Below are 20,398 nucleotides of genomic sequence, written 5' to 3' on the forward strand. Positions count from 1 at the left end.
TCCCCCCCCTACAACCCCCAAACCAAAAAAGCAAGGGATCAGCACTCTGCCAAATTTGAACGACTGCCCTGACTTAGGCAGAGGAGCCGGAGTTCCCTGGTGAGGGGGACAAGGGTGGCACAGCAACATGTTTTTGTCTAGGCTGTCTCAGAAATGGGCAAACTGTGCTTTGGCAGAAAAGTAAATAAATCCTGCAGCAGATGTCCAGCATGGAAAATTTCTAACACAGGCAGCTCAAGTTGGGTAAAGTCAAAAGAACGTGGAAAATACCGACAATGTGCACCAGACCATCTTAATTATGAGTAGAGTTACCACTCCTGTCCCTGAGGGTGTCTCGAGACCTGTCACAATCAACTCTTTGGGGTCTTGGGGGTCTTGTTTTTGGTTTTGGTTTTTTTTTTTTTTTATATAAGGCGAAACAGAGCAGAGTGGAGGGGGTGATTGAGCAGAGAGCAAGGGCTGGCTGGCAGGAGCGCATTTCAGCTGTGCCAGGGAGGGGAAGGTTTTCATAAACTGGGTGGGAGATGGTGGAGCCTGAAGGAGAGTTTTTGCTTGTGGGATAGAGAATAATGGATTTTTGGGAAGCCGTGTTTATAATATGCAAAACAGTCCATAGGAAACAATGGGGCCTTGGGACAGAGCTGCCACTGAATGAGAGCTTTGTTTTCTTCTTGTTTATTCATGTTTCTAAACTTTTAGTGGAATTTTAAACACATTTTGCACATTTTTAATGTAATGGCATGAACTGCATAAACTGCTGTCTAAAGTAATATTGCACTGCAATCTTTATTCCTTTCTGGATAAAGACTGACTTTCAGCTTAAGCTCCTTTTTTTTTTTTTTTTTTCCTTAATTGCAAGTCTTGTTCAATAATCCTTGGCTGCTTTGTTCTCTCGTTTTAAAACTTCAGCAAAATTTGTGGGAAAACTGATTGACAGCAGACGTTGTGTACCAAGCATATCAAGCTGCGCACAGTTTGACTTGAAGATGGCAACTGGTATTGTAGTCCTTATGCCAGAACCTTGATACAAATGAACATCAGTTGTAAGCTAATCACACAAACAGCAGTTCAGACCCTGCTGATGTAATTTTTCTGCCAAGGATATTAAAACACCATCATATAGATTATGTTTTCCTCAAGAAGCATCCCATACCTGCAGTCCTGAACAACCGGTCTCAAATATTCAGAAAGATGTTATGCATGTATTGCTGTTATATGCAAACACTGCACATAAGATTATGCAGTATTAAAATGAGGCTATTACTGCCTGAATCGGAGTGCGTTTCGGCTGCATGTCAAAATAAAGGATAGCTTGTTTGGTTTATGGGGTACAGCTCACCCTCACCCTCAAAACGAAACAGCATCATTGCAGTTCTGCGATTTCGGCAGCGTTGCTTGTGTACGCGTTTATGATTAGCAAAAGCTTTGAAAATCCTTGTGCAAGAAACGGTGCAGCTGCTGTTGCAGCAGAGGGGAAGGGAGTTGTTTGCTTTTGCTGGGTATGTTATTTCATGGAGGTATCGCTTTACCTTGCCAGTAAAACTCTTTCCCTGTGCAAGGGAAATTCCTGGTTCATCAGTATGGGTGCATTGTTTTTACACATTAGAAGCGCTGTGTTGCTGTGTCAATCATCCCGTTAGGATCAGTTTAAGAGCAGTAGGGCTGACGAAGCTGGGTGTGATTGGCTGCCATATGCTGGGAGGGCTTTGGGAGAAGGAAGGGCTGCAGTCTTTCAGCAACAGAGTTTAGGCTGTGTCTTTGCTTCATCATCTGAGGAAAAATCCCCAGATAAGGCACCAGGCTTTCTGAGCAGGGAAAAAAAAACACCCAACAAAAAAAAAAATTAAAAAAATACTGGCTGCTCATCGTTTCATGTCAGAATTACTCACCATGATGCAATGGGAAAGATACAGCTCTTTGTTTATATCAGATGTTCCTGTTCACGTTGGGAATGTGCCGAATAGACAGGGCTAAACAAGGTAGGAGGATCGTTGTCTTTTATTGAATGTTTAAAGAGTTTGCTGCAGTATGCTGCATACTGTATGTGTTGCTTGGGGGAGTTGGGGAAACAGCATTTCTCTAGTGTATATATTCTGTTCGGGTGCAGTAGGTGGATTTAATGGTAACTTGTTTTCAAAGGAAATTAATTTCCAGTGTAAATAGCTCTCTTCAGAAATAGAATGTGAGTATATGCATATTAACGCAAGTAAAAAAAGAAATAGGTCAGTGTGTTTCGGAAGTGCTGTTACCCTAATTGGATTTTTAGCTGGGTTGTTGTCTGGTAGTGCTTCCTAGCTGTAAGAGAGTCAACCTGGTTATCTGTGAAGTTTATCGCTGATACATTTGCAGATTTAGGTGAAATAGGCAGGCTGATCTAAATAATTCCCTATTGGAGGCTTTAACTAAAGACAAGACTGCCTGTCTTAGACTTGTGGGAGCCATACGATGAGATTACAATATTTTACCCCATTATAAAAGCATGGGTGTTTTTGACTGCACCGTGATTTCTTGTGCTCTTGAACACGAGCTGGGAGAGTTTTTTGTGTTGTAGTTTAGCTGAGCGTTTCCCCTGCCCTTTCCAGGTCTTTGTCTCGGCAGCAAAACAGAACCTGTACATGAAAACAAGGGAAACAAGGTTAATAATACGTGCTGCAATTATCTGATCTTCATACATTTTTAATGAGAGAACACACAGCTAGCAGAATAATTTAATGAGCAGGCTGGCTTTTAGAGTAATGATTTCACTGTGCTGAGGCACATCAACTTTCTTGCAGAGGAGGAGCCTCCGGAAGGAATGGAGATGATTTATGTTAAATGCTGGAGAGAAGGAAAAGGAAGAAGTCTGTAAAATTCTGGAATAATAGAGTACTCATTTCTTATTATTTCTTAGATTGGAAGCAAACTTTACAGTCATATTGTGGGAGGGGTCTGAGAACATTGACTCATTCTGTGATGCCCTGAAGCCTCTTGAACTTTCTTAGACTGCCATATGCATTGGTGGTGCTCGGCACCTTTCAGGATCTCACCCAGCTGGCAGCCTGAATCAACATGCTGTCTTCAGTTGCGTTATAGCAGCATCATTTATATGTACAGTATATAATAAAGTTTTTTCTTTTTTTTTTTAAAGATTTAACAGTTGGTGTAACAGCAAGCAGATGTTACCTTCTTACTTTTCCTGTAATAGCCATGAACATTGCATATAGATACTTGTATTCAAATAGGATGTTGGTAGAAGAATGAAGTCTATGAACTGAGAAAGACTAAAGATCAATTTCTTAAAAAAGAAATTGGGTAGAAGAACCTTTTACTGGCTCGAAAAGCTTTCCATGGTGTAATTCTGGGGAAAGTTTCAAGATTCTTTTTATCCTAGGAACAAATTACACTAGTTTTAAAAGTATTGCATTTGAAAGGCCCTGTTAGACCAACTGTCCATCGCCCCACTTTTCCAAGAAGTACAGGACATAGGCTTAAATCTCCCGATGTTGCCTCCTGGCTTGTCACAGCTGACTGCTCAGATGGGGTTGATTCTGCTTCCCCGGTCCCTGACTAAATACTTGCTGAAGACCTGCAGCTAGGTGGTTGACACATCTCCAGCTGATGAACGAGTTATTTTTAAACCCAGTGTCTTAGGATTTCAAACTCTGCTAACAAGTGAAACACATGTCAGAGTATAGTGCATTATTATTCAAAATCCATGGGGTATGGATATGTATGGTTTTCTATCACTGTTGATGTGTGTTTGTGTGCAGAGTGTTAAGCATGTGAGGCAAAAATTGATAATTAGAAGCAAGTCAAATAATCTTTTTCAAGATAGAAAATGTGAGCTGATTTTTTAAGTTTTGCGATTAAAACCATTTTCATGCACAGCTTTCAGAAAAAATCAGTCTCATGTTTTGAGACTGCTTCTTACTTTAAGATAGATAATTTAAGTGGCTGTCTCTCATACCTTTGAGATTGCAGTGGATAGAATTATCCTCCTTATGCCTGACCACTAAAGTGAAAATTTGCATTCATCACTCACAGTTTGTACCAAACAATTGACAATCAAGTGACAAAAGGATTTAAAAAAAAAAATATTTCCTGCTCAAGGTGTATACTACTACTTCTATATGGATAGGTAAGTAGGCTTTGGTCTTGGGAGGGTAGAGGTGGTAGTAAATATTCTGTATTTACATTTGTTATTTAAATATTTGTAATTAAAGTATTTTGGACCAGATTCTGGTACCTGTCTTCATTCAGTAGTATCTTTAGCTTAATTGCTCAGTGGTTTTCATCAGAACTGTTAGTGCAATAACATCATAACTGTGTGCAGTCTGTCTGTTTTCAAGGAATGATTACTCTGTTTAGAATTAGTTTCTCCATTTTCCTAAGGTAAGATTTTCTAATGAGTTATAGGTCATGAAGTATAGTGTTTGACTATATAGTGTTCATAAAGTCAAATCCAGTTCTTAATTTGTAAGTATACATTTTATAGAAATCTTAATTGTGTGCTACAAATATTTTTATTTTTCTGAGCAAGAAAAATAGCTCTTAATGTTATGTGAGATTTCAGGCACTCAGATTGGTAACTCTGCTGTGAATGTTCTCTTAATCACAAGTATGTCAGGAATAATCTGTACTGTGTTTATTTGTAAAAAGCTCTGCAAAATGTTCAGGTTTTGTAGTATTGAGAGATGAGAAAAAAGACTGTTCAAATGAAATTCCTCATTAATGATTTCACATACAATTTTAATTTCCTAAATCATTAGATACGTTGCAAAGATTTGAATTTCACATAATAGGTATTAGTGATACTTTTTCTAAGTTACTAAGTTTTCTAATTTACTAGAAATTTCTGGCTTTGAAGATTTTTAATTTTTTTTTTCATAGGAGAAACACTTTTTTTTTTTTAAAGCCCAATGATTTTTTCCCCCTTTTGTGAGTATGGCTGTTACAGACTTGTAGCAAAAAAAGAATAAAATCACTTGCTTTAGAATTTGTTAGTATATTTTTTTAAAAAAAACTGATTTCCAGTCTTTGATTGTGAAGGCAATTGGATATGTTTAATACAATGTGTTATGGTTAACTAGTGTGAACTAGTGCTGTGTAACTGGTCTCTATAAACAGGCTGAAATTACAGCCTGAGGAAAATAAAACTCATTTCAAGAGGGTATCAGTGCTGAAAAGTGGTTCAAATAATAGTAGTATTAAGTGCTTGACTAATTAATCTTCTTATACATTATTAGCAAATAGTTGGTTATTGATATATGGAGTCCAAAGCCTTTTAAAAACAAACTTTTTAGCTTTATTTGGGGTAGAGGGTTTGTGAGGAGAAAGAAATTGTGCAGTCCCTTCCTAGAATCTGCCAAATTCTTAGTCTCCCTATTTTTTTTTTATTCTTTTTTGATAAGGCTGTTAAAACACCAATCTCTCCCTCTGCTAATGTTGGCAATGTAAAGTTCTTGCTTTGGGGCTGTGAAAATTGAAGAGCGTCACCAACAGGAGGTTAAATGCAAAATCCTTACAACTAACACAAATACTGATTTTGTGGAAGACTCTTTGTGCTGTTGATGATCACTAAAGCTGTTGGGAACTGCCAGGACCTGTGGGATTCCTGGGGTTATAAGTGTGGCAAAGGACCTGGTGGGATTGTGATACCTTCAACTTTATAAATTAGAAGAGTTTAGCTGTGAGCAAAAGGGATGAATACACAGGTTCACACTTGCTGGTGCCCCTCCCCCCCCCCCCCCACCCTTTTTTTTTATACTTAGATGTGTGTCCACAAATGTGTACGCACATATATAATATATACGCACCAATAAAAATGGATTTTCATTTTTTGTGATTTTTGCAATACAAAACCAATAGATAATAAAGACAGTAGGAGGGATTTTGTGGTACAGTTGTTACATAAAGAAATGGAATATGAAATAGGAATGGATGGTTTGTATTGGAGTCTATTAACTTTTTCTGGTTTAGATCAATTATTTTTTATCAGTTGCTGAGTAAATGGTAAATGGCGTTTCAAGAAGGTCTGGGTGTCTGCACATCGTTGCACTTGTAGATAGAGACAGGGTCGGTCTTGGAGGTTCATGTGCTGTAAAATCTTGTCTCCTCCAGAGAGTACACCACCTCTGACAACAGGAAGAATTAGAGAACAGAAATAAGGAAAAATACAGAAATGTTTTCCCTCTGTAGTTTTATGGAAGGAAGCTAGAACTCAGTTAAAATGTTTGGGTTTTTTTCTTTCCTTTTTGTGAATTCTGAAGGCAATTTTTCAGTATGCTTTTTGTGTCTGATCACTTTTAAGAGCTAGGCCTAGCAAATAATTTTTAATATTTTTTTTTAACCCTGTAGCGTTCTCTTCTATCCAGGCTGAATACTTTGTTTTCTTGGTTCCTGAGGATTTTTTGGTTGGTTCACACCTCCCACCCCAATGTTCTGTTATGTATGCTTCGGGTATACTAGATGGCTCAGCCCCCTGCCCCCCAGTTTCCCGAATTTGACGTGGATTTTGCCCATAGGTACTATGTATGGGCAGTGCTCTGAACTTAGTCTAAAACTAACCTTAAATTGCAAAGTGGCAAGACTTCTGTTTATTTCCAAGCACTCGGAAGGACTGTTTTCAGTGCTGGGTTTCAGCGTGTGAGGTTCATGCACCTCGGTGGGGGACGCCTGAGGGCGGGGTGGGGGAAGCGGCTGCCTTATGGGATATCGAAGCCTAGTTTTAGTCGTCCGTCCCCCCCCTTTTTTTTTTCCTCGCTACTCCTCCTCGCTTTTCAGCTGGTCTGCAGAGCGGTTTTCTGCAGCTCTATACGTATTGCAAGCCTAGAGCTGCGTGGTTAGTCAGCACACGCCTCTGGCAGCGCCTGCGGTGGGGCGGGCAGGCCCGTGCCTCTGCCCCCGGCTGCGGAACGATTCAGGACTGGAGCACCGCCTCGCTTTTATTTATTTAAAAGGCTGCGATAACACGTACGGGATTTCCCCGATGGCTGCGTTCACCCAGCCGCGGCACGGCAACCCCCAGCGCAGCCTCGGTGCCGGGGGGAGCCCCGACGCTGGCTTCGCCGCCGCCGTCTGCGGGCGCTGGGGCGCGGGTACCTCCCGCGCCGGGCGAGGGGCGGCCGGTTGCAGTGCGGCGGCGCCGGGCCGCTCTCCTGGAGCTCCAGCGCTTGCGTTTAAAAACTTTTTTTTGCTTCATGTGTGGGGTTTTTTTGTTGGTTTGGTTTGGTTTCTTTTTTTTTTTTACCATTCCTGCACGTGTTGTAGGTCCCCTCTGCTAACGCTGGGGCACGCTTTGGGGCTGGATCGCTTTATTGCCATAATTTTAAGGGCAGGGGGAGGGAAGCCCAGAACGCCTAAGATTTTCTTTGCCGCTCTGGAGAAGGCATGAAAGGCTTTGAAAGTGGCTGCACTGATGAGTTTATAAAGACAGTGCTTACCACCCCTCCGCCCCCCACCCACCCCCTTTTAAAAAAAATTTTTTAAAGACCTTGTTTAATGCCACGTCATTGTGCAGTGAGGCCATTTTCAAAGGTTTTGGCATCCACAGAGGCAGCTCTGTGAAGTGGAAGCACCAGTGGGGGACAAGCCAGCTGCTTAAAATCCTTGGTGTGAAAGGGCCTCAGTGGTAAGAAGCCACAACATCCATCTCAAGGTGAGAAGCTGGAGAGCAGTATTTGGAGCTAAATCCATCTCCTGGACCTGGACCTTATCCCTGGCGGGAGCTGGAAGTGGTTGGATACTCTGTGGGATGTGAGATATCTAGTCTCTCTCCCCTCTCTGGTTTCCCACTTTGTCCCCCCCTCTTTCCCCGGTCTCTTGAGGAGCAGGACGCAGCCACTGAAGGGCAAGGGAGTGAGGCCTGAGGAAAAACTGTTCTATTGAGGGTTTTTTTGCCTTCCAAAGTTGGTAAACTACATCTCTGGAGAGCCGAGGAGGTGGCACAGTCTGTCGCGTGATCTGCGGGTCCTTGCGGGCATGCGTCTGTCTAGTTAGGTCGGTGGCTTTGTGGTGGCCCCAGGACATAAAGCTGTCCCTTCATGTTCTGAATCATCCTTTGGAAGTGCCTGTCTGCCCTTTGGCACAAGGATGATGGAGATTGTGGTCCTTGGTCACCAAGGACACATTGAAGTGCTGGAAGATAGGCGGAATGAGACCGCCATCTCTGAAATCTGTTTGCTTGAAACAGGAGATGGAAGTGTTGAGTTTCTCATGGGAGGGCTTGAGGATCAGCATGTCCCTATGGATCCATAGCCAGTCCTGTCTGCAGGGCTAGGCTGCTTGTAAGGAGCTGCTGTGCCAAGGCGGAGAAGGCAGAAGGGTAAGCTGAGGACAGCAGTACATGCCTTGGCTGGCGCGTGACTCTAGCTGTTAGTCACCAAGGGTGAAAGGCTTTCTGGAGAGGACTTTACTGCTTGACCATTGAGTTTTGTAGCCATCGGTGATTCTGATGACTATTTAAATAACCTGATTTTTAAGTTGAAAAGTTATTTTTAACTTGTTATATTTCTGACTTTCAGTACATCACCTGCCATTTAGCTTCACGCTCTAGCTGTTTGCCGTATGCAAAGGTAGCTGTCTTTTATATGGCCTCCTGACTGGAAATTTTGAGTGCCCCCTGCCTCCCAGTCAAAATTTAGTGGTCCTCATCAGTCTGCATGAATGCAGTATTTTTTCTGTTGCCAGAAGCCTTGCCATTGCCTCTTTGTATATGTAAGCCTTTCTGTAGTGCTGGTGTGCTGTGGCTGTTCTCCCCCTGTTTTCTAGCTCTGTGGTAATCTCTTTGAGACAGGGTGTGTGTCTGAACTTCATTTACCACTCAAGAGTAACATGCTCCATGACTATATGTAGTAGCATACTTCTTTTCTGCTTTCCTTCGATATTACCAAATGTTCTGTTTGCCTTATACTCCATCAACTGCTGTTTTGCTGAAGTTTTCATCAAATTGCCCGTGATGTCCACAGGATCTTTCCTTTGTAGAAGTGTCTTGTTTGAACTTAGTGTTTTGTGTGTGCTGTTTGTTACTTTTCATTTTCCCCCTCATCTGCGTTATTTTGCCTATCTTTATGTTAAACTGTTTTCTGATTTTATCATCCAGTGTACTTATTATCATGAGACCCTTTCACAGTTCTTCACGGTTGGCTTCAGGTATGACTTCGCAAAAATTTTAACGGCAAATTATCTTTTATACTTACGTTGCAAAGGAGAGGACAAGTCTGTTTGTAAACTTCATTATGAAAATTACAGTAGGTTATTAGAAGTAAAAGCATGATATTTAACTGTGTGAATTTGTTGAGTTTGGGGCTGTTGTAGAATTTGTTGACCCTGAACTTTGCTCCGACTTCAGTCTGCAAATGCTCAGCACTTTTAGCTAGCCTTTTACAGTAAATTTCTTTTAACATCTATAAGACTCATGTCATCACGAGAACTAGGTCCCACAAAAATCATCAGGTTACAAAGGTGAGGTGATTCATTTGCTTTCATTTTGCTTAATTTTGGGCTGTTAGGATTGTATTGTCTAGCTCTTTTCTATAGTTGTCAGAATTGTACTTTTTAATAAAAACTGACAGTTCCTTGTAAACATACTTGTAGGTAATGAGGCTTTATGAAATGCACTTGGTGTTTTCAGGCTTCCAGTGAAATGGGTGAGACATAGCTGTGCTGCAGTAGGGTTGTGCAATGGGCTTCTTAAACTTGAGGATTCTTGTCACAGGAAGCAATTAGGGTGTGGTTTTTTTCTTAAAGAGAAATGAAATTTCTTAGTACTAATGAAAGACTTGGTAGTAATGGTCTGCTTTGGTAAAGATAACCACTCAGATCTCAACCCTCTTGGCCCCCCAGACACTGAAATGACAGCATACATTTCACTTAGGGGAAAGGTAAATGTGATGGTTTGCATCTTTAGAGTGCTTCACTGGAAGGTAAGCACAATTGCTATGAGACAGGACTTTAGAAACAGCAAGCAAGTTTCTACTTTTCTGATTTTAAAATACTAGACTTTTTTCTTTGTGTGGTTGTATTGACTCTGGTGCTGCAGTTAAGAACTTTATATTGTGTTGTGCCTTGTGGATCAGCAGGACTGTTCTTTAAATTTTTTTCCTGGCAGAACTCGTCTGGCAAATGCTTGGCAATAGTGAGGCCAGAAAAAAACCTGGGACCTTAAATTGTAGATTTCCATTCAACTTTACAGAACCGTAATAATTAAACTTACACACACCCACACCCAACCCTCTTAATATGTAAACAGTGAACTTTCTCTGTAAGAAATCCTAAAAGCATAAAAGCAGGATACCACTGTATCTTCTTAGTTTCCCCTTTTTCTGTCTTTTCAGAGTATAATAGTACTTTTTTTGGTAGTGGACAGGCAGTTCTGTTCAGTTGCTATAAAATGGTGCCATGGTTACTACTGTTTCAGATGATGGACAGAAGGATAAACGTGGAGAAGGGCCTTTCAAGTAGGTTTTCAGGATTTCTAGGCTATGCATTGTAATAAAGTGGGTATCTCTGTGAAAGCCAAATATTGGTAATGTATACTTTGAAGGCCATAAAGTTGAAGAGAATTACTGGAGGGCATAATTTTCACTGAGAAAGAGTTGGTTAATTTTGGTTCGTTTGTTTTTTTCTTCTCTGTTCTGGTTTGATTTTGTGTGTCATCTGCTTTGTCCTGGAAATGCTGTATGAAATGCAAGGAAGTCCTATCAAGTGTCAGGGGCCGGTGTGTGTACATAGGCTGGAGGTTAGAAGATACAAAATCTCTTATTTACAAACTAAGCAAATATTGCAGTAAAATGAGGCACATTCAAATCAGAAATTTAAACTGTTTTTTTTAAAATAGAAATGTGTAATTATAACAGCACCAGTCCACTTTTTATATTTATACATATACAGTTTTTATCTCTCAATATTGTTTTTGATGTTATTTGACTGAATCCAAAATATTTTTTTTATGCCATTATTGACTTTGTAACACTGAAAATTTGACATTATCTTTCAAAAATAGTGCTGTCTATCAAGGTGAGATTTATGCAGGGTTAAAGGAAGTTTTTGAATTTCAATTAATACAGAAGTTGTGCAAGGTAATACAGATTGTACAGTGCAAAACAAAACGTGGCTTTGAATGCCCATTTGGGACTCAGCTTGAAGTACAACAAATGAATTAAACCTTTGAAAAGGACAAAACTGTCGAGACTTATTTTAACCAGTCTAAATTTTTCACTGCAATGTGAGCAGAAAAGTCTCTCTTGCCAAAAGCCAGTTGTTGTACTTGGTGTCACAAGTGTATCCATTGCTTTGGAAGCGCTGGTGGACACTGGGCTGGGCTTAGTAGTACTGCCATCCCCAGCAGGAGGGAGAAATCTCTGCAGTTACACGTAAGCAGAGATAGTAGAAAAAGGTCTGGAAAAGTGCTCTGTCAAAACATTTCTGGGAAATGTATTCAGTTTTCACTGCAAAAATATTGCAATTCATTGTGTCAAAGGATGAAAGAACTCTTTTTCAATTTTCCTATTGAAACACAATTTGCGGTGTATTCCTAAAGAACTGTGTGCTTATCCATATGAAAATAAAGTGTCAAGGTGGAATTGTTTCAGTACTGCTAAAATACTTCTACCCCCCAACCCCCCATATTTTCACCAGTCAGAGGAGGCATTGAGATGCTGAAATTCGGGAAGGTTTTCAACAAGACCTAGTGAGAGTCAGAAAGACTTACTTTTTTCCTATTGCTCTCTTTCCATATTAAATAGCTGAGTTAAAATAGAGAGGGTTTGTCGCTTAAATAATTGCAAATTTTTCTTGATTTAAGGCAGGGACGTGGCTGGGTCTGGGACTGAGGAGTACTGGACTAACGCCGCCTAACCATCCAGTATCGCTGCCTGAATCCATTCCCTTTTCAACTTTTAAGCTAACAGAAATGAAAAAGGAAGTCTCTGTACATTAAAGTTGCTTTTACAAGAACTGGCAAGTTTGGTTTTTCTCCTTCCAGAAATCTGTATGTAGTTTATGTCCCTTTTTACTGTTGCAGACAACTGAACTATGCACATGGCAGAAGAATGAGTATGAACTCATCTGATGTCCTTACTGTAGGCTAATAAACTTTCCGAATTTGTTCCTGTGTATCCTCTCTGTGCGTTGTTTTAAATACTTTGTCTTCTGTTACTTATTAAAAAAAAAAAGAAGTTTATTTTCTAAAATGAAACTGGGTTAAAAAATACTTTCTCCAAGTGGCAATGGGTGGTGAGCTTTTTGGACTGAGGATGATGTCTTACACAGATTAAACCAAGAGATTGATAGGTCCCATTTTTATTGGGTCATTGCTTCTTAATCGGTATGCAAGCAAAAAGGAAGGTCAGTAGCAGTACTGCACACCAAACCCAAAATTCATCAACCTAGAGATCAAAAAACCCCCGTTTGCTCTGGTAGCCAGTATCTGCAGACAGTTACTCTGTCCTCCTTCCAGTTGTAACTCCATTATTTGCCTCAGTATTAAATAGAAGTTTTCAAGATTTCCAGGAAAACATAATTTCCCAGGAACTTGCAAGTACTCAGAGAAAAACTCTTTCTTGTTTCTTTGCCACCAGTTGCAAAAACAATTTTAGAGGAAAATCACTCTGTTTCTGAACTTGATACCTATTTCACAACAGAATAGTGGTTCACTAAATGCATATTTGTTCCAGGGCAAATAAATTTCTGTTAGTGTTGTCGAACACAGCTCAGCCTCTGAAGTTTAAAATGTTAGTTGTTGATGCGGTAGGTTTGGTTTAGTTGTTTGCGTTTTTTGTTTTGGGTTGGTTTTTTTTTTGATTGTGGGTGTTTGGTTTTGGGGGTTTTTTTTTGACAAATAAATGGTGTGAATTTTGGAAAAAGTCTTTTACTGTCATCTTCACACAGAGCTTGATTAGGTGCTTTCTTTATTCACCTTGGATGACCAAAGATGATCAGTCAGGAAGCAATCTCTCTGTTGAAAACACAAAGGCAACCTACCTTCAGGAGAGACCAATAACCTGTTGAATACTACTTTTTTTTTTCCTCCAGGGCTATGCCAGAAACCCCCCCCAACAATATTACCAGTTTTTCCTTGACTGGGAAATGTCTTTGAAAAATAGCTTTTAGTGGAAGAGTTCAGCTTCTGTTGTATAAAACATTTGTTGTCTGAATGTTAGCATAAAAACATTATTTAAAAAAAATAAAATTAAATTGCCTTTGAAGGTACTTGACAACAACGTGCTGTTCCATAGGTGACTTTAAAGTTAGGTTGCTGTTCCATCTTTTTAACCGCTGTAAGATATAAAGTATTCTGACACAGACACTTAATCTGGCTTTGCAGTACGTCCCATGAGATACATAGGAAATAAAGCACTTGCATATGTTCCGCTTCATGAGGATTTCTTTAGTTTTGGAAGTAAGTAAAACTGTTGTTGCATGTTATGTGTGTGCTACTGATGGAGAGAGAAAGGGGAATTGAATCCTTGTGATAAAATGGACACTGATGAAGGCTTGGTTGGGCAACCCTATGCGAAAACACTATTGAGGCTTTTTCTTAGCCCTTTTGGAAGCACTTTCCTATTGTAATGAATTGCTGTTTCCAAAATGTGTTTGAGATGATTGTGAAATGCTTGGGGTCTGGCGGAACATGATTGGAGTGCGTTGCTTGGGCTCCTTCGGGCACACTCTCAGGTCGTCCCTCCTCTGCTGAATCACTAAGAAAGCATTGCTTCTGGGAACGCTTCTAGGTGATGCAGCTTGGGGTGCAGAAGAAGCGATCTTGCTGCTTCTCCTCTGGTAGGTTGTAAAAGTGGTTTTCTCCAAGCTCCACTTTTGCTGGAAGGAAAAGGTATATTCTCTCTTCTAGTTTAACCTGTTCAGGGGTAATAAAAAGACAGTAATGATGCAGATTATCGAAGACATTCCATAATCAGTCATCTTAACTCCCAAGCTTTGTTTGCTGTTTTCAGATTTTTCTGTCTCCAAAGTCCTGGAGTGTTTCCTTCCATATCCATGCTCCCCTCCTGAGAGTCTGGGCTTTTGTCCACAGTTGTGAAAAACAGTCAGCCTCCCTCTCTGTATCCTGCTTCCATGCACATGATGAAAGACACTTCTGACAGAGCAGTGTTCAAAAGGGACTGGGCAAATCCATGGAAGAAAAATCCAGTGAGACCTATTAAATACAAAGACATCAATTACAGGTTGCTGGGACAAGATTCTTGGAAATCATCACGCTCTGCCTGCCCTGGTTTTGTGTTCTTCTGTAGACGTCTGGTACTGACCGTGATTGGAGAGCAGATATTGGGCAAGATGTGCTTTTTGGCTGACCTGCTGAAGTCATCCTTGTGTACTTTGGTATCCTGTTGTCAAGTAAAATGCAAATGGAGAAAACAAGCACAAAATTGTAGCTACGTTATCTCAGAACAGCGATGCTGCTTGGATTTTGTGCGGGGCATCTGTTCAGCAGAATGGGTTTAGCACTTAGGAGGCGGTCAGAGTTAATAGCATTAGGTAGTGCTGTTGCTGTCCTCACCTTGGGAGCTTTGTTTGGATGTGCCATGCAGCTTCCCAGAGCTGTGTAATTTGTTGGACTATATTATTAATAACACTGTTGGCAGTCTTAAACATACTTTCAGGTTGCGAGTTTAACATATCTTAATTTATGTGGAGTCCTTGGTGTATTTGGACCTATCCTTGTCTTTCAGTGTGGAGGGATGCTCATTGTCACATAAATACCTTGGTGAGAGTTCTGCCTTTTCAGCTTAGTGTGAAACCAGAGTAGTGAAAATAGGAAATTGACAACAACCTGAGCTCTTTTTAAATTGTGCTTCTGTGTAACAGCATGTTATCGGTCCTTTGGCAGGTGAGAACAGTCATTTGATCATGGTTCTCTCGGTGCCAGTCTATAAAAATTTCATAGTACATAGGCACACTTTTCTATAAATATTTTTACAGTCCTAAAAAGAAAATGAACACAATGCATGTCTGCAGCTGGGTGTGAGTAGGAGCTCCTAACTCACTAGGGTACCCTTCCCTGTGGTATTGGGTTTGATTAATAGCTATTATGTTGTGCACTCTGCCAAAAGCAAAACATTTGTGTCCACAAGAGGCCGAGTGATAACGTCATTGCTGCCGAGGATGATTAACTCTGCTCACAGAGGCACAGAAACAGAAATTGCTTTCACCCTCTTGTCAAGGTGGGAGCAGAATTTTGTGTATAATGTTCACAGAGGATAAAATCAGGCTTCTTTGGACTTAAAAACAAGACGTGTTGAAGTTACAGACTGTGAGAGAAGGTACAGACCAAGAGAGGAGGTTAAGTGGAGTGGGATGAGTATCATTGTTAAAAAAAGAAAAAAATTTGCTAGAAGAAAAACTGTTTTCTGCAGTTGCATTTTAACTGAAGCATAATGAGCATTGGTTTTATCAGCATGACTTTGAAGCACTTCGAAGTTAGAAAATACTCTTGTGCGCTCCAGTCATCTACAGACTTAAAGTTCAGCAGAAATATTTCATGGTCCATTAGTAAAGTCGTATAGTGGATCACTGAAAAGGTCCCAGGCTGTGTCTGTTTTGCAGTCAGTGGTGCTCCTTCCTCCTCACCTGCTTCCCTGGGGACAAAGGACATTAGCGTTATTATACTGTAAAGCCAGCTTCAAAGTGAACCGGCAGGTTTTAATATGAAGCTAATTGCCATACTGTAAATAGTGTGGGACACACTAAAAAGCCTGAACCCGGCACATTAATGATCTTGACAAGGAGAATATGGCTCATTTAGCAAAACTGATATTTGGAGGTCATGCTCAGTTTAAATAAAACAGACTGGTGTTTTCTAACCTGTCCCTGGACTTCTCTTGGCTTAACTAAAATAGTTGGGATCAACTCAGGGTAATGTGTTCTGAATTACAGTTGACAACTGTTCATCTCTGGTTGTATAATGCAAAGAGAGATGTTGCAATAGTTATCTCCAACTCAAGCAAATTAAATAATGGCTCTTTTGTAAGTCAGAACACTTTTGACTTCATCTGAGTTCAGGTCGAATTAATACAGGAACTGGGGTTAGAATTTTAGTGTCTTTGGCTTCTGGCCACCTGGTCAAAGTAGTGGGCTGCTTTTCTGGTAGGGCGGTTCTGGCTTCTTCCTCATTTGAGCAATGCTGGTTTGCTCAATGCCAAATAGAAGCTGCTTAACATCTTATAGTGGAAAAAAAAAAAAACCAACAAACCCCCCCTTAAAATGATTAAAGAAATGTTCATGAGTTTCATTTGAAATCTGTAGAAGAAAATGTATGCTTTGTGTTCTACTATAATTGGACGTTTTTTCTAAAAAAGTTACAGTGGCAGAAAGGTTTTGCCTTCATATTTGCTGTCAAAGAATGGATGATGTTTCATGGAAATCTGTCTTATTTTCTCTTGTTTCTTGAATATAGGGAATGTTAATTTTGTAACTTCACAACAGTTTGGAAGAGAGCCTGAAGCCTGAGTCTGGTTTTAATGCTCTAATTTTACTGAACTATGCAAAGACAGTACTAAACTTTACATTGTCCTGTCTTACTAGATATCTACTATTAGGTACGTAGCAAAAATTCAAGAGGAGAATGCGAAGCTAGCATAGTGCTCACTGATGATACCTGTGAGCTATCACATCATTTTCTGGTCCTGTTTCCTAATCTGGTGGGCTGATGGAGTAAGAAAAATCAATCCACCACATGAACACTTCTTGCATGTTCTCTATTTAAGAGTGTAGTTTATTAAAATGTGATTAACAAACATGCTGTCACATTATTTGTAAAATAACTTTTTAAAAAAATTAATCTTTGACATAAGATACTCTCTGTTTTGGTTAGTGGAGGATTTTGCACAGTGAGGCTTAAATTAGCGTGCGATGACTTAAGGGTCAGCCTTGCTTTCCAGGGACAGGGAGCATGTCCTGTGGCATAGAGCATTGTAATTACAGGAGCTTGCAACGAGGAGCCAGACGAGCCGCAGGTGTGGTGTTGGGAAGGTATAGGGCTGCAGCCCGTGCCATCATGCCTTGCCGTGCCTGCTCCGCTGTTTACTTCATCAGGTGTGGGGCATGGGCAGGTGGGCACGTCTCGGCTGAGTTGGCCAGCACGTGTGGTGCAGGGTGCTTTATGCTGCTGTGTTGGCTTTATTCTGCACCTGGGGAGGCAGATCATAACAGATCCGGCTTTAGTCTGGGATTATGCTGCAGCTTTGCTTTCCTCAGCATGGAGTCTGAGGGAGGGCAAGAGAAAACAGTGGGGCTGAGCCATGGAGATGGCAGGTAGCTGGAATTGAAAGCAATACTGGAGTATGCTTGTGGGGTCATGGCAGTCCTTTGGTGTGCAGCTTCTATTTGGTTTGGAGGCCTTGAATGCTATTTAAATCAAGAAAAGTTAAGTTCTCAAGACATTTTCTTGGTATTAGACTATCTAGCAAGTCAAGTTCTGGTAGGTGGGTTCTGAAAGGTGAATTTTATCCCCCCTGAGTTCAGGTATATAACTGAATTTGGGCAGCAATCTGTTCTGACAGTCAACAGGTTGCTGCCCTGCTAGTGACCTAAAAGAGGAACACCCTCTTTCCACTGCAGAGTGAGTCTTTGTTTTGTGGGGTTTTTTTTTTAGTTCCTTATTTTTAAAACAGATCGCTGTAAATGATCAAACTTGTAAAGCTAAGTATATTTATCACATCTTCTGGCTTGTTGGGAAAGAAGAGTTTGTATACTTCAAACTGTGCAGTCTCTCTTAGGTACGACTGAGGGTTTTCTAACCTCTTAATTCTTGAGTTTCTGGTGTGTATATAGAGGAAACATATGAATCATGTTGATAAAATTTGACAGTAGGAACGACAAATTGAGCCCCAGTCTTGACACCTCTTACTGCAGATTATAATACTGAGTGCTTAAATCTCTAAAGAGTAAAGTGAAAAACCATTTTAACGCCTTTTGGGTTAACTTGGTGGTTCCACTAGAGATCTGTGTTGAGATCGTGTAGAGGACTCTGCTCCTTTACTGGAAGTCATCACCTGAGGAGTTGACTTTTTGAAGATGAGGTCTTTGCTCACGCTATCTACTGAAGCATGAATACAACATGTCCAGGAAGTCTGAGCTTCTCCATTAGACAGATACTACCTAATCCATTGCCACATAATATCTCTGGTAAGTAGAACTACTGCATCAGAGCAGCCTGTATTTTGTATATAGCAAGAGCTCCTGTTTTCCAGCTGGTTTGCAACATGACAGGGCTCTGTGCTCCCTTGCAACTCCTAAAGATGCTGGCTGCCTGGTGTTCCTCAGAATGAGAACATTTTCTGAGGGCTCCTAGTGGCTGTGTGCTTTGCCTTGTTTAGTAATTAAAAGGATTTTTGTTTTTTTACACCAGGAGGGTTTTTTTTTGTTTGTTTATTTGCTTGGAAAATGAGAAATGATTTTGTGGTTTGGAATAGAAGAAAGATCTGGAGCCTAACACAGGCTCTGTCCTACTCTCAGGAGAGCACAGGATTGGCAAAAGCCTCCTACTCATCCATGCCTTGCTAGCTTTCCACAAAGGGGAACTGATGATTATCTGAAAAGAGGAGTCTAAAACTAGTTTTTACAAATATATGTCTATGAATTTATTTCACTTAGCATACAAAAACCTGCATTTGTAGGTGTGTATTCTGGATCAATTCCATTGTCCGAGTGTGTGAGAGACTTAAAATGAACAGCAATAGTTGTAAAAAACCAAACAAAGTAAGTTCTTTTTTACTTACTGTATGTTGAGTGCTTTCTTCAGCTTCAGTGAGAACATTTTGCATCACAATTGTCAATGTGTAAATTCTGGTAGTTTGTTTAGCTACAGGGGGGAGTGTAGGCTTGAGTTGGAGTCGTTAATGACAAGAACAACAAAATAACTAAACCAACCCAGCCCAAGCAAACCAAAAAGCAAACCTTCTGCTTGGATAAGGGACCCCACTGGTGCTGAGGGCTCTAGGCTGGTGAGATCCCGTGGGTTTTGGCGGGTCAGCTAACTTTGGCTGGTATGTTGGAACACAAATAGAAGTTAGAAGCAGTGGAAAGAGCAGCAAAGTTCATGTTTACTGGAGGCCCTGGTGTTCTCCATACGGTCAGGGTGGGCTGTGATGTTAGTAATGGCTTGTGCCCTGGGAGGTGTTTTGTTGCGTATTATTATTATTACTGTTACTATTATTGTATTTTCTGCTGTAAATCTAGAGTTTCTTTTCCCTGTTTTACTTCCTTCTGTTTACCCAAACTGCTAGATTTCCCCCTGTAGTCTCTTCTGTTTTTCTTCTAAAACTCCTTCTTGCCCTTCTCTCCTGCAGTGTTTGCATCTTCCCTCCATCATTCTTCCACACCCGTCTTATTTTTTCCTCATTTTCCACAAAGCCTCTCCCTTCTTCCCTCTTCCACAACCAGCTGTTTCACTTTCCTACCTTCCACTCCCAATTTTTCCTTCTCTTGAGCTCTTCCCTCGTGTCGTAAATCCTACATTCCTTGGTTCCTCCCATAATTTTTTTCTCAGTTTGTCTTTCCTCTCACTTCTTGTATTGTTTCCCTCTCACGTTCAGGCCTTCCACGTGGCACCTCTTCCTTCCCCCTCCGCGTGCAGGTGATGGGCAGAGGAGGGGTGGCAGCTGCCTAGGGTATGGTTGTGAACACATAGGCCATGTCCGTGGTGGGATGTTTGCACCTGCCTCCTGATGAAGGCATGACCTCCTTCAGAAAGGTCTCAGCTCTGTCTCTCCTAGACCTCCATTGGTAGAAACTGCCAGAGCACCCAGTGCCTCTTAGGAAATCAGATAACGTTATTTTTTACAAGTTGCGTATTTTTGAGACTAGTTTTTCGTGCTTCCCTTTCTTTAGAAAATGTTCATGTAGTAAGAAGACAGGAAATAGGATGATGCTGTATCTCACTCTCTTCTACTCTCTGCCACCTACACGTTTTTTGGTATCAATTATTGATGCAATCTCTCAAATCTTGTATGTGACTCTGTTGTGCAGTTTTCTAAACCCATGGCTACTGCCATCTATATAGCGGTGCAGTTTGCTGCCGTGTGCAGTGTCTGGTTTTCTTTAGCCTTAACACCTACTATTTGAGAAATGACTTTGTCGATTGTGGTAGTATGCAGCCCGACAAGAGTATTACTCCTTATGACTTACAGCAGTGCGCGGTACAATGTTTACCCTTTTCCCCAAATTTCTGTCTCCCACATCTATTACTGAAAACTGTTAGTGATGTTTCTGAATTGGACTGGGTGGCTTTAGGGAGAATATTTCTTCTTTACATTGAGCCAGCTAAATCATCGGCCCAACGAGCTTATCGGTGCAACAAGCTCTTGTGGAGAGTCTCTCCTTGTCTTCTCCCCTTCACTTTCCTTGCCATCAGTTATGAGTATTTTCTCACCTCTGTACATTTTCAGCTTAACCTCACTCTCCA

The 20,398-nt window shown here is 40.8% G+C and overlaps 1 protein-coding gene across 11 annotated transcripts in view; it reads left to right on the forward strand.

Annotated features, from left to right (window-relative positions):
• MBNL2 (muscleblind like splicing regulator 2) overlaps positions 1–20,398 on the forward strand; it is a 113,581-nt gene that overhangs the window by 15,987 nt on the left and 77,196 nt on the right. Inside the window, exon 1 of one of the 11 annotated variants that reach the window (XM_056327541.1) lies at positions 1,779–1,979. The exons of the other annotated variants lie outside the window; for them this stretch is intronic. The gene's annotated coding sequence lies outside the window, so the exon portion shown is untranslated. Of the gene's footprint in view, positions 1–1,778; positions 1,980–20,398 lie in introns of those variants that run through there. 11 annotated transcript variants of the gene reach the window in all.

This window comes from Falco biarmicus, chromosome 2 (assembly GCF_023638135.1).
Source record: "Falco biarmicus isolate bFalBia1 chromosome 2, bFalBia1.pri, whole genome shotgun sequence".
Classification (NCBI taxonomy): domain Eukaryota; kingdom Metazoa; phylum Chordata; class Aves; order Falconiformes; family Falconidae; genus Falco; species Falco biarmicus.